Here is a 14,765-nt window from a genome sequence, read left to right as displayed (position 1 = left end):
ACATATGTTTTTATTTCTCTTGGATTAACACTGAGGAGTGGAATTACTGGACCACATGGTAAGCCTGTGTTTTAATTTTATAAGAAACTGCCAAACTGTTTTCCCAAAGTGATTGTACCATTTAAGATTCCCACCGGCAGTGTATGAGAGTTCCAGTTGTTCCACATACATGCCAACTTGGTATAAATATATTTTGAATAAATAAACAAAAGAATAGCGCTCCTATCTCCTGGGAATAACTAGCTTTCTTCCCCTGCATGGGTGACCCAGAAGTTCCTCTGAATTCAGAATTTACAGTGGGAGGCATCATCCATGGTAGCAAAGAATAAATTAGAAATAATGACAAGCTCAAAAGTTCACTTAACTCCCTGGGTTGCCTTGCTTTTATTGGCCTGTACCCAACAGCAGAAATTTTAAAAAGTTTATCAAACATTTTATTTCCGACCAAAAGAGGCAGGCAAGTGTGTGGTGATTACAGCAGCAGCAGAAAGGATTTAGGTGAGACTTTTTACTAGGAGACAAATCTGTAGAAGAGGATTAGATGCAGTTCCCCTTAGGCAGTGTTTCTCCAACTATAGTTTAAGAAACATCCCCCTACCTCCCACCCACTTGCACCAGAATCATTTGAGGGCTTGTTAAAAAATTTAAATGTCTGATCCCAGACTACCCCTCGTCTCTCATACCTGCAAACACAACCTGGATTTACAGAATCTGAACTTGGGGGAGCATGGCCTGAACTTTTCCCTTCTTGGCTCAGGCAGATTCAGCATTGACTGGAGTGGAATTTTGATAAAGCCCTCAGGATAGGTGTTGCCTTACTCTTCCCTGCTCTGCCAAACTCAAGTCCCAGCCCGGATGGGGAAGGCGATCCCTCTCTTCTAGCTAAAGCTGTCACTACCCAGTCTGAGAAGCCAGAATGGACTTCCTCCTCCCCAACACTTCCCTGAAGCCCCAGATCACACACAAACACGCCCCCATCCTCTGCTCCTCTCAGCCTCAGCCCCTGCTCAAGGTTAGGGGTTTGCCTAACTGAATGAGGCGTTTCCTTGAGTCTCTAGCCAACACCGTCTCTCTTCCCTTCCTCCCCCGTGTACTTCCCAGCAGCTGTCTGGAGTCACATATTCCTGGCCTGGTGCCTCGCACAGACTCTGACACATAGGAGGCACTCAATTCATACTTGCAGAATTGCATCAAGGTGTTCCTGACGGTCATCTCTGTTTTGTAGTGGTTGATGGTTTTCTTTATGGACTGCTTCATATGAAAATATTAAAAGGTAGGTTTGTTTTCGTTTGGCCAAAATCATATTTGTTTTCATTGGATTGAATTCCGTTTTATTCTCAGGCATCCTATTTTACTTCCCTCAGTTCTTCCCCAGCTCCATCCATTTTCAGGTCCCTGGTCCCACTTGCCTGCATGCTTAATCTTTCTGGCACTTTTTCAGATACAGTGAAGGGCAACTCTGGCAGTGAGCATATACCTTCTTCCTCTCCACCCATCTTCTTGAATACCTCTGGAGGAAGGGACTAATATAGTTTTTTTTTTAATTGGAGTCTAGTTGATTTATAATGTTGTGCCAATCTCTGCTGTACAGCAAAGTGACTCAGTTATACACATATATATACTTTTTTTTTTTTTGGCCGCACCGCATGGTATGCAGGATCTCAGTTCCCTTCCATGAGATTGGATATCGTCCCCTGTGCTATACAGTAGGACCTTGTTGTTTATGGGACTAATAGAGGTTTTATTTTTTTAGCTGCATTGAGTCTTCGTTGCTGTGCACAGGCTTTCTCTAGTTGCGACGAGCGGTGGCGTCTCTTCTTGTGGAGCACGGGCTCTAGGAGCGTGGGCTTCAGTATTTGTGGCACACAGGCTCAGTAGTTGTGGCACGCAGGCTCAGTAGTTGTGGCTTGTGAGCTGTAGAGCACAGGCTCAGTAGTTGTGGCACATGGGCTTACTTGCTCCGCGGCATGTGGGATCTTCCCAGACCAGGGCTGGGAATTCTTAACCACTGAGCCACCAGGGAAGCCCTGGGACTCATATAGTTTTGATTTGTTTTATTTGTATTGGGGTATATGACACACAATAAAGTGCAGAAATATTAAGGGTATAGAGCAATGAATTTTTCATAACAGCTTTCTTGAGATATAATTTACGTATCATACAGTTCACCCAGTTAAATATTTTAGTGGTGCTTAGTATATTCAGAGTTGTGCAACAGTCTAATTTTAGGATATTTTTGCCACCCCAAAAAGAACATTTGAGCTCATGAATAGTCACTCCCTATTTCTCCCTCATCTCCACTCTGGGCCTGGCAACCACTATTCTACTCTCTGTCTCCATGGATTTACCCATGATGGACATTCATATGAATGGAGTCAGACAATATGTACTTTAAAAATATATATATATATATTTATTTATTTTCTTATTTGGCTGCATTGGGTCTTAGTTGTGGCATGTGGGATCTAGTTCCCTGACCAGGGTTCAAACCCTGGACCCCTGCATTGGGAGCGCAGAGTCTTAGGTCACTGGACCACCAGGGAAGTCCAACATGTACATTTTTGTGACTGGCTTCTTTCACTTAGCATGATGTTTTTAAGGTTTATTCATGTTGTAGCACGGATCAATACTTCATTTCTTTTTTACTGCCGAATGATATTCTTTTATAATGGATATACCACATTCTGTTTTTCCAGTCATCAGTTGATGGACATTTGGGCTTGTTATGAGCTGAAATGTGTCCTTCAAAAATTCATATGTTGAAAGCACAGGAAACTATCTTGTAATAATGTATATCTTGTAATAATGTATAATTGAAAAGAATCTAAAAAAGAATACATATATATATATAACTGAATCACTTTGCTATACACCTGAAATTAACACAACATTGTAAGTCATCTATGTTTCAATAAAATTTTTTTTAAAATTTATATGTTGAAGTCCTGATTCCAAGTACCTAAGAATGTGATGTATTTGGAGACAGGGTCTTTAAAGAGGTAATTAAGTAAAATAAGGTAATTAAGTAAAATGAGTCATATTGGGCTCTAATCCGATATGACTGGTTTCCTTCGAACAAGAGGAAATTAGGACACAGACGCACAGAGAGAAGACTATGTTAAGATACAAGCCAGTGAGAAAGGCCAATGAGAGAAGCCTCAGAAGAAACCAACTCTGTTGACAATTTGTATCTCTGACTTCTAGCCTCCAGAATTGTGAGAAAATAAATTTCTATTTTTTAAGGCACCTAGTCTGTGGTACTTTTTTATAGCAGCCATAACAAACTAATAAAGTGTTGTTTCCACCTTTTGGCTACTATGATTAATGCTGCTACGAACATTTGTATGCAGGTTTTTGTGTAGACATATGTTCTCATTTTGCTAGGAGAAATTCCACCTAGGATGGGAGTTTGCACAATGCATTTTTACATATGTATACATGCATGTGACCACCACCCAGATGAAGAAATAGAATATTTCCAGCACCAGTAAGTTCTTTTAGGCTCCTTCCCTGTATGACCCTATTCCCTATTCCTACAAGATAACCAGTCTTCTGACTTCTATCATTTAAGAATAAGTTGTGTGGGGCTTCCCTGGTGGCGCAGTAGTTGAGAGTCCGCCTGCTGATAGAGGGGACACGGGTTCGTTCCCCGGTCCGACAATTGACAATTGACAAGCTAGGAAGGGGATATAAGGCCTCTGCCAGGGAATAAAGGAGAGGTTGCTATTAGCAATGACTTTGTTTTTTTTTCTTTTGGCTGTGCTGTGCAGCTTGTGGGATCTTAGTTCCCCATCCAGGGCTTGAACTCCCAGCCCTTGTCAGTAAAAGTCCAGAGTCCTAACCACTGGACCACCAGGGAATTCCCGGGGGGTTGCTATTAGGTTGTCAACCCAGTGTCTGCTATAGGAAAGGCACTCATCCATCATACACACTAACCCTGTTGATGGAGGTAGAACTTTCAGGGCAGTCCTTAAAAAATCCATTTTGTTTGATATTTTGCACATAGTCACAAGTATATTCATCTATTACTGGAGAAATACTTGTGAAACCACTGCTAGAAAACAGTTTCCTAATCGAGGTGCCAGGCCCTGAAACATGCTATGTGTATGTCCTCAGGCTCTGTAATGTTTACATTATTTTGTCAATTCTGAAGCAGGAGGCTAGGAAACCAGCTGACTTCTGGGGGCTCATACATATTCATAAGGAGAATGGAGATTGGACCTGAGTCCCCAGAGCATGCTGGGAAATTTTCCAGACCTCCTGGTTACTAGGCAGAATTCCCAGGAGCTGCTGCTCTTGCCTCCTTGTTTCCTCATCCCTCAGATGCTTGCACAGGGTCCTTCTGGTTCCAGAGGAGACTTATTAGGCTTACTTGCATCATAGTCTGATTATCCAGAAACGCTCCCAGCTCTCTTACCCCATGCTGCCTAAGAAAGTACTTTCCATTTCCCAGGGGGAAGAACCTTAATGCATCATCACTGTTTTTCAAAGGGTGGTTTGATGGCTGGCAGAATTAGCGTCATTGGGGGAGAGGGGGAAAATCTGCTTGTTAAAATGCAGATTTTCAGGCCCACTTCACACCTACTGGATAAATGGGTAAATATTTCTGTGGCAGCGTCCCAGAATGTTCATTTTAGAAGTTTGTGGGTGATTTTTGTGCTCAGTGAACTTGGAGAACCCTCTGGCTTAAGTGATCAATTAAAGGAAAATTAACAACATACACACATTCTTGAAACTATATCCAGTCCCAACCACCTGCTCTCCACAAAGTGAATATCTTGCAGTTCTACCCACCAACTCCGTCCCTGCCAGCACTTCAAAAACACTGTTTCTTTCTGCTACAACCTGTCAGACTTCCCTCATCCTTTAAGGCTTGGCTTTGATTTCACATATTCCAAGAAGCCTTCTAAGAACTCTGGGTAAGGTTCCCCTCCTCTTGCCACCACTGCCTACTGTGATTACCTAATCAGAGCCCCTAGAAAGCTACAGTATTGTTGCCTGAGGAGGTACCTGTCTGTCCCATTAAACTGAACCAGCTCCTCTAAGGCATGTCTGGTACCTAGCATAGAACGGCACCCAGTAGGCACTCAACAAATGTTGAATAAAGAGAAGAATTATCTATTATAATTTGTGATTTTTGTGCCTATTTAAGAAATCCTTGCCTACCCCATGGTCACAAAGATATTCTATGTCTTCTTCTAGAAGCCTTATTTTTTTACATTTAATTCTATGACCCATCTTGAGTTAATATTTGTGTATGGTCTGAGGAAGGGGTAAAGGGTTTTTTGTTTTTCTTTTTCTGTTTTTTGCCACACCTGGGCATGTGAGATCTTAGTCCATGACCAGGAATCAAACCCATGCTCCCTGCGGTGGAAATGTGGAGTCCCAACCACTGGACCACCAGGGAAGTCCCGGGTTTTTTGTTTTTTAAGAGATATCCTGTTGCTCCATTTACTGGGGAGCGGGGGAGGGGGGGATTTCTTTCTTCCATTGAATTGCACTTGGGCCTTTGTCATAAATCCAAGGATATGTAGGAGGCTGTATCTGGACACTCTGTCCTAATAATCTATTTGTCTATCTTAGGCCAATACCACACTGTCTTAATGACTGCGGCTTTATGGTACATCTTGAAATCTGGTAATGTTAAGTCCTCCTACTCTGTTCCTCTTTTTTTGAGATTTATCTTGACTATTATAGGTCATTTGCATATAAATTTTAGAATCAGTTTGTGAGTTTTAATCTCTTACCTTTTATGCTTTATCTTAACCAGAGAACTCCATCTTTCTAAATCAAAGACCACCTTCTTGGCATCCAGCAGCCAAATGCAGCCGACAAGGCTCTCCCCAGAGTTCAGCAACCCAGAGGCTGTATAGAGAAAGTTGACTCAGAACACAGACTCCAGCCAGCTCTGCAGATTCTTTATTTGTGGCCTCCAGCTTTGACCTGCCCTTGAAAGGAGACTGCAAACTGTTCCATGACTAGACAGAAATGCATATGGAATTTATTATATGATAAAGATGGCATTGTGTGCTTTGTGAAAAAGATGGATTATTCAATAAATATGGTTTGAAGCAACGGGAAAGGATAAAATTGGAACCCTACCTCATTATTCACACTGAATAAAATTCCAAACAGATAAAAGATATAAATGTTAAAAATGAAACCACAAAAATACTAGAATTCAGGGACTTCCCTGGTGGTGCAGTGGTTAAGAATCTGCCTGCCAATTCAGGGGCACGGGTTCGATCCCTGGTCCGGGAAGATCCCACATGCCGTGGAGCAACTAGGCCCATGCTCCACAGCTACTGAGCCTGTGCTCTAGAGCCCACGAGCCACAACTACTGAGCCCACGTGCCACAACTACTGAAGCCCACATGACTAGAGCCTGTGCTCTACAACAAGAGAAGCCACGGCAATGAGAAGCCCGCGCACCGCAACGTAGAGTAGCCCCTGCTTGACACAACTAGAGAAAGCCTGCACGCAGCAATGAAGACCCAACGCAGCCAATAAATAAATTAAAAAATAATTTTAAAAAATACTAGAATTCGTAAAGTAATTTAAAAATAATATTGGGGTAGGAAAAGCCTGAAAAAAATAAAACATTTTCTCATTGCAAACCCTGCCCCTGTATCCCAAAAGTCAAAAGGCAAACAATACACTGGAAAAAAATATTTGAAACACCTATTTATGGCATAAGGTTAATTTCCTTAGTATATAAAGGGTGACTATAAATTAATAAGAAAAGTCTGACAAACTGAAAAAAAAAGGCCAAAGGACATGACCAGATTGATAAAAGTAAATGAATTACAAATTGATCTCTAATAGATTAAAATATGCTAGGTATCATTCATAACCTGAGAAACATGAATTAGAATTATACTGAGATGTCATTTTTCACTATGAGATTGTCAAAGATAAAAGATAAAACTTTGAGAGCACACTGTGTTGGCAAGGGAAACTGGAGTTTTCACACACTGGTTGTGAGAATGCAAATTGATACAACCTTTGTGAGGTGAAATTAGAGAATATTTACCCAATATTAGGTTAAAAAAAACAACTTTTCTATAAATAGTATGATAACATTTATGGAAATTTTAAAGGAAACAAAACTATCATATATTGTTTATGGATACATACACATGCAATAAAAATATTAAAACATAGAAGGAAGGACACTGGCTAATAGCAGAATACTAGCTATTTCTGGAGAGGCAGGGAGGTGAGGAGATGCAGAAATGTACATGCAGTATCAAGTCTATGCTTATAAAATGTAACATTTGTTAGACCTGTGTGATATGCACGCATTGTTATTATTCTACTTACTTTTACAGATTTTGAAACATTGCATAATTTTTTATTGTATTTTTTTTTTTTTTGGCTGTGCTGGGTCTTCATTGTGGCGTGCGGGCTGTTTGTTGCGAGCTTCTCTAGTTGTGGCTCTTGGGCTCCAGAGTGCACGGGCTCAGTAGTTGAGGCACGCGGGCTTTTCTCTAGTTGCAGCATGCAGGTTTAGTTGCCCCGCGGCACGTGGGATCTTATTTCCCCAACCAGGGATCGAACCTGAGTCCCCTGCATTGGAAGGCAGATTCTTTTTTTTTTCTTTCTTTTGCGATACGCGGGCCTCTCACTGTTGTGGCCTCTCCCGTTGCGGAGGGAGCACAGGCTGCGGACGCGCAGGCTCAGCGGCCATGGCTCACGGGCCCAGCCGCTCCGCGGCATGTGGGATCTTCCCAGACCGGGACACGAACCCGTGTCCCCTGAATCGGTAGGCGGACTCTCAACCACTGCGCCACCAGGGAAGCCCTGGAAGGCAGATTCTTAACCACTGGACCACCAGGGAAGTTCCCAAACATTTCATAATTTTTTAAGTTAGGAAATATAGCTTATAGAGGGATATTATTAGGGTGATGTAAATGTTCCAAAATTAAACTATTACAATGGTTGCACAACTTGGTCAAAATGTAGTAAAGTATCATTGAATTGTGCACTTGAAACGAGTGAATTTTATGGTATGTAAATAACACTTCAATAAAGTTGAGTATAAAGATTATAAAGATATAGGGAATTCCCTGGCGGTCCAGTGGTTAGGACCCCGTGCTTCACTGCTGGGGTGAGGAGGTTCAATCCCAGGTCGCAGAACTAAGATCCCACAAGCAGCGCAGCCAAAAAAAAAATAATAATAATAAATAAATAAATATATACACACACATATATAATATTGCTTACAAAAATATTTGCTACGTTTTATTTTTAAAAAAACAATTAAAATGAGATCCTTCTGGTACAAAAGTGGCCTAGGCAATTTAGCACTCATATGCCACCTGGTGGACAGACTTGGATAAAATTCCTTCCTTGGTGTTCTGAAGTATCAGGAGGTGATTTCTGCAGTTTTAACAGAAGGGAGTAATAATACTAATATTAAAGATAATAATAGTACATAACTGTTGTTGAATGCTTTCTTTCTGCCTGTTTCTTTGCATGGACATTTATTCTTCCCCTCAACCCTATGAAGTAGGTCCTTTTATCATCATAATTTTACAAATGCAGAAACTGAGGCTCAGAGATGTTCAGTCACTTGCTTAGGATCACACAGCTGATAAATGTCAGAGCCCAGATTTGGACCGAAGTCTGTTTGATTTCAAAGCCAGAGTTGCTGTTTATTCTATTGTCAAAAGTGCAGGAAATCTGGACTTCCCCGGTGGTCTAGTGGTTAAGACTCGGCACTTCCGCTGCAGGGGGCATGGTTCCATCCCTGGTCAGGTAGGTTCCACACACACACACACACACACACACACACACACAAAAGTGCAGGAAATCAACCATGAAAACTATGAAATATGTCACTGTTCTGTTTATTCTGTGGAGGGTTAGGTATTGGATCAAGGTGGAAAAGAACAAAGAAAAACAAAGAAAAACTGGAAAAGTCATCTAGTGGAGATACCCACAACCACCATATCCAAGTAATGCAATCCCCTGCCCTGTGTCCCCCAGCTACTGGCACAATGCACCTGTGTGCCTAAGATGCTCGTGAGCAAGAGAGTTTCTCACCAGAGCAAATCTGCCACCACATAGGACAAGAATGAAGGGCTTGGTCCCCTGTTCTAAGTCAATGAAATGGAAACCACTATATAATGAACATCTGTTGCATACCAAGCATTTTTCCATAATGTCAGCTCTAATGTACAGTAAGAAGGATAGGTTCTTGGCTTCTTTGGGGGGTCCTCTCATTTGTTACCTGAAATGATTCAGGCCAAAGGGTGTGGAAGCTGCCTCCCAGGGAGCAGGTAAGGACAGGCCCAGAGCCAAGTGACTGCTTCAGCCTTAGTTTCTGAGGACAAGGGGTAAGAATAAGAAAAGAGAAAGGCCCATTCATTTTGCTTGAATGCCAAACAGGCTTTCACGGTAGAGGGAAACATACTCCACCCAGAACAGTGACTCAAGGATCTAGAGGTCTCTGTTAGGTAGGCCCATAAGGCTCTGGCCCTGCCAAGTTCAGGGAACAGGGTGAAAAGTGTCAGCATTCCTCTGGGGCCAGGCCATCAAAGGTAACCTAAGAACATATCTAAGTAACCACAGTCCTGGCCAGGAGCCTCGTATGTGCCCCCTTTAAGGTGCTGTATTTTTCCATTCTGGGAAATTCTTGAAACTCAGGTAACTCATCGGCTCTTTCGCTTGTACCATAGATGAACCGCATGTCTCCTCCCACCTCTCCGCTTTCCAAGCCCAACCTTAGCCCGGTCCTACCTGGCCACATCACCTCAGAGCAAGCCTGGGGTCAGCTTACTGGAGGCTCCTGACCTTCATTCTTTTTTTTTTAAGATATGTAAGATACATTTATATAATAAGTGTAATGAAGAACATACTACAGGATAATGGGATACAGTGACGGGGGTGGGGAGGTGGGGTGGACTGGGGGTGGCACTTTAGACTTGATCAGTATACACAGCCTTGGGAGGAGGTTGACTTTTTTTTTTTTTTAATTTATTTTTGGCTACATTGCTGACCTTCATTCTTTTTGGTTAGCATGATTTTGGGAGCATGGTGTTCTCCCTGGGATAGGGTTGCCAGATTTAGCAAATAAATATACAGAACACCTGAGCACCTGAATCTAGTATAATATTGTAAATCAACCATGCCTCAATTTAAAAAATATAGGACACCTGGCTAAATGTGATTTTTTTTCAGATAAACAGTGAATATCGTTTTAGTGTAAGTATGCCCCAAATATTGCATCATATTTTATCTGACGACTCTACCCTGTGGGTATTTATTTATTTATCACCCTGGGAGTATTTATTTATTTATTTAATTTTTATTGGAGTATTGTTGCTTTACAATGTTGTGTTAGTTTCTACTGTACAGCAAAGTGAATCAGCTGTACGTATACATATATCCCCTCTTTTTTGGATTTCCGTCCCATTTAGGTCAACACAGAGCACTGAATAGAGTTTCCTGTGCTATACAGTAGGGTCTCATTAGTTATCTATTCTATACATAGTATCAATAGTGTACATGTATCAATCCCAATTACCCTGGGAGTATTTAGATGGCTTCCATTATTCTAGAGCAGGGGTTGGCAAAATTTTTCTGTAAAGGGTCAGGTAGTAAATATTTTAACCTTCTGGGCAATATGGTCTCTGTTGCAACTACTCAGTTCTGCAGCTGCAGCACCAAAGCAAACACACACAATGCATAAATGAATGGGCATAGTTGTGTTCTATAAAGTTTTACTTATGGACACTGACCTCTGAACTTTATGTAACTTTCACGTGCTGTGAAATATTATTCTTCTTTTGATTATTTTTCCCCAACCATTTAATAATGTAAAAATCATTCTTGGCTCACGGGCTGTACAAAAACAGTAGTAAGCTAGATTTGGCCTGTGGGTCATAATTTGCCCACTTCTGACCTAAAGCAGAAGAATGAAACTTTTGTCTGAATTCAGATCACAAGAGGATTTGTAAAGACACAGATTGCTGGGCCCCACTCCCAGAGTGTTTGATTCAGTAGGTCTGGGGTAGTGCCTAATAATCTGTGGTTCTACCAAGTCCCCAGGTGATGCTGATGTTGCTGATCAGGGACCGTGCCTTGAGAACCACTGATCTGGGAAGGAACTTCCCCCAATGCCAAGCTCTCTATCTGGGGTATTTTAAAACCTCCTCAGCCTTAGGAAGGATTTTCCATGATGATCACAGATTATAGATTCATTGGAGGGACCCCCCCATCCCCCAACCATCCCCACTCTCGATGAGAATTTCTCTGTGCACTTTGCTTCCAGGATTTTCTCTTTCAGCTAGCCTCAGGACAGAATTGGGATGAGAATTTCCGGTGCATCTGGTTTAAAAAAAAAAAGCCCCCCCCCCCCGGTTATTAAAAAATGCATTTAAAAATCTTTTATTTTGGAATAATTTTAGTCTTACAGAAAAGTTGAAAAGAGGGTAGAGAAAGTTTTCATATACTCCTCAACCAGTTTCCCTTAACGTTAACATCTTATATTACCATGGTACAGTCATCAAAGTAAGAAACCAACATTAGCACAATATTATTAACTAAACTCTAGACTTTATTTGAATTTCAACTGTTTTTCCACTGATGCCCTTTTTTCTGTCCCAGGATACCAACCAAGATATCACATTACATTTAGTTGTCATGTCTCCTTAGACATCCCTGGTCTGTAACAATTTCTCATTGTTTATTTTTCATGACCTTGACAGTCTTGAAGGGTACTGGTCAGAATGTCACTCAATTTGATTTTTTTGATGTTTTCCTTATGACTAGTCTGGGTTTATGGGTTTTCCAGAAAAAATACTACAAAAGTGAAGTTCCCTTATCATCACCTCAAATTGGGGTACATGATATCAACATGAATTTTCACTGGTAATATTAACTTTGATCCCTTAGTTAAGGTAGTGCTTATCAGGTTTCTTAGCTGTGAAGTTATTACTTTTCCTTTTCTATACTCAACTCTTTGGAAACTGGTCAATAATTAGAGCCCACACTCAGGAGGGAAGGGAAAAGTTAAGCTTCACTTTCTGGAGCAAGGAGTATCTACACACATTGCTTGGAATTCTATAAGGACAATGAATCTCTTCTCCTCCATTTATTTATTTGATAACATTTATATCAGCATGGGCTTAGTATGTTTACATATTTTATACTTTAGGTTATAATCCAATACTGTGTTATTTATGTTCTTGTTCAAATAGTTCTAGTTTTGGCTCTTGGGAGTACTTTCAGGTTGACTCCTGTATCCCTTTGACATGTTCCCCCTCCATCCTTTTATATTTTGAGCACTTCCCTTCTTTCTGTCAATACAAGATGCTTCAAGCTTATCTGGTATATTCCTGCCCCGGCTCTTGAATCAGTCATTTCCCCAAGGAGCCCTGTTTTCTTTCATTGGAGAGTGGTATTAGAAACCAAAATCTTGATGTTAGGTGTGCTCATTGCTACTAAAATAAAAAAAAATTATAAACAATTCAAACAGTAAGGAAAAGTTTTTAAAAATTAAGTTAATAGGCCCCTAAATTCCATCATTAAGAGAGGAGGAAGCTTGACATTTGTAAATGTCCTTTTAGATCTCTCTCTAGATATATATGACATCTGTCTTTTTTTAAATAAATATTTTATTTTTTTCAATTTTTATTTATTTATTTACTTATTTATTTTTGGCTGTGCTGGGTTTTCAACGCTGGGCGCAGGCTTTCTCTAGTTGTGGCGAGCGGGGGCTGCTCTTCGTTGAGGTGTGCAGGCTTCTCCTTGCGGTGGCTTCTTTTGCTGCAGAGCGTGGGCTCTAGGCACGCGGGCTTCAGTAGTTGTGGCACGTGGGCTCAGTAGTTATGGCTCGTGGGCTCTAGAGCACAGGCTCAGTAGTTGTGGCGCACGGGCTTAGTTGCTCCGTGGCATGTGGGATCTTCCCAGACCAGGGCTCAAACCCGTGTCCCCTGTATTGGCAGGCAGATTCTTAACCACTGGACTACCATGGAAATCTAGTCTATGTTAGCTAGATAGCTATCTGTCCACATAATTTTTTTTCATGCCATCCATACTCTTCTACAACCTGCTTTATAAACTCAACATGTCATGGGCATCTTTCCATATCTATAAATGAAGCCCTACTTCATTAATTTTAATGGCTGCCTTTTTCCATTTCATGGTGTATCATAATTTATTTCATCAGTCCCTCCTGATGGATAGTTAGGACCTTAGGATTGTTAGGAAACAATCTCTATTTTATATTTTTCTGTGGTCTGCTGATTATCTCCTTGGAATAAAAGGATTTTATTTTGGCTCAAAAGGCTTGACATTGTTTACCTTTTTTGTGTGTGTGATTTTTGTAAACAGAAATATAAAGACCTTTTAGAAATTAAAAATGTAATAATGCTCATTATAAACAAATCAAACAGTACAGCTATGCATGAAGTAAGAGGAGAAAACATCTGCTCTCCTAAGAGGTAACCACTGTAATACTTTTGGTGTTAACTGCTAAGAGTGTGGATTTTGGAGTGAGACCACCACAAATTTCACCAGAGAATACTGTGTGATCTTGGGCAAATGACCTAATATGTCTATGCTTCAAAATTCTCATTCTAAAATGAGGATCACAATAGTACCTATTCCACCAGTTTGTGAGAATGAAATAAGATGATGTATGTAAAAGAGCTTAGTACAGTTTCTGGCACATAATAAGAGCTCAATAAACACACACTATCATTATTGCTACTATTAACATTACAGTTTTTTTTTCCCCCTGGGGATGTATATTTAAAATTTGAATAGCAATTTCTAACTTGCTCTTCTGGTGCATTCTAAAATCATTTCATTTAGATCCATTAGTTAGTTACTTTTCAAAGAGGGGTCCTCAGATCGAATTAGAACCTCTGGGGGTAGAACCCAGGAAACTCATGTTTATCAAGTTTCCCAAGGTGTTCACTAAAGTTGGAGAATCATTTTCTTACACCCTAAAGATACAGAAAGGGAGAGGGATGGAACACCAATAAAAGGGGTCAACCCCAGCTGGTCAAGGCTGACACTGGGGATATTTACTGGGTTTGAGACAGCATAGTGGAGGGGTTAACTCTGGTTCTGTACTAGAAGGACCTAGGTTTGTTTATTTATTTATTTATTTATTTATTTATCTATTTATCTATGGCTGTGTTGGGTCTTCGTTGCTGCGCGTGGGCTTTCTCTAGTTTCGGCGAGCGGGGGCCACTCTTCGTTGCGGTGCGCAGACTTCTCACTGCGGTGGCTTCTCTTGCTGCGGAGCACGGGCTCTAGGCGCGTGGGCTTCAGTAGTTGTGGCACACGGGCTCAGTAGTTGTGGCTCGCAAGCTCTAGAGTGCAGGCTCAATAGTTGTGGCGCACGGGCTTAGTTGCTCCGCGGCATGTGGGATCTTCCCGGACCAGGGCTCGAAGCCGTGTCTCCTGCACTGGCAGGCGGATTCTAAACCACTGCGCCATCAGGGAAGCCCCTAGAAGGACCTAGGTTTGAATCACAGTTACTAGTGTGGCCTTAGGTCATGACCCCACAGAGCCTGGCACACCTGCCTGGCTCCCTCCCTCTCCCACTTTCTTTAAGTCTTTGACAGTTGTCACTTTTTCAGCTAGGCTATCCTTGACCACACTATCTATATAAAATTGCCTCCCCGGACTTCCCTGGTGGTCTAGCGGTTAAGACTCCGAGCTCCTAATGCAGGGGGGCCGGGTTTCATCCCTGGCCAAGGAACTAGATCCCGCATGCCGCAACTAAAGATTCCGTGTGCTGCAAC

Source organism: Globicephala melas, chromosome 13 (genome assembly GCF_963455315.2).
Source record: "Globicephala melas chromosome 13, mGloMel1.2, whole genome shotgun sequence".
NCBI lineage: Eukaryota > Metazoa > Chordata > Mammalia > Artiodactyla > Delphinidae > Globicephala > Globicephala melas.
Note: the sequence above shows the minus strand (reverse complement) of the source record.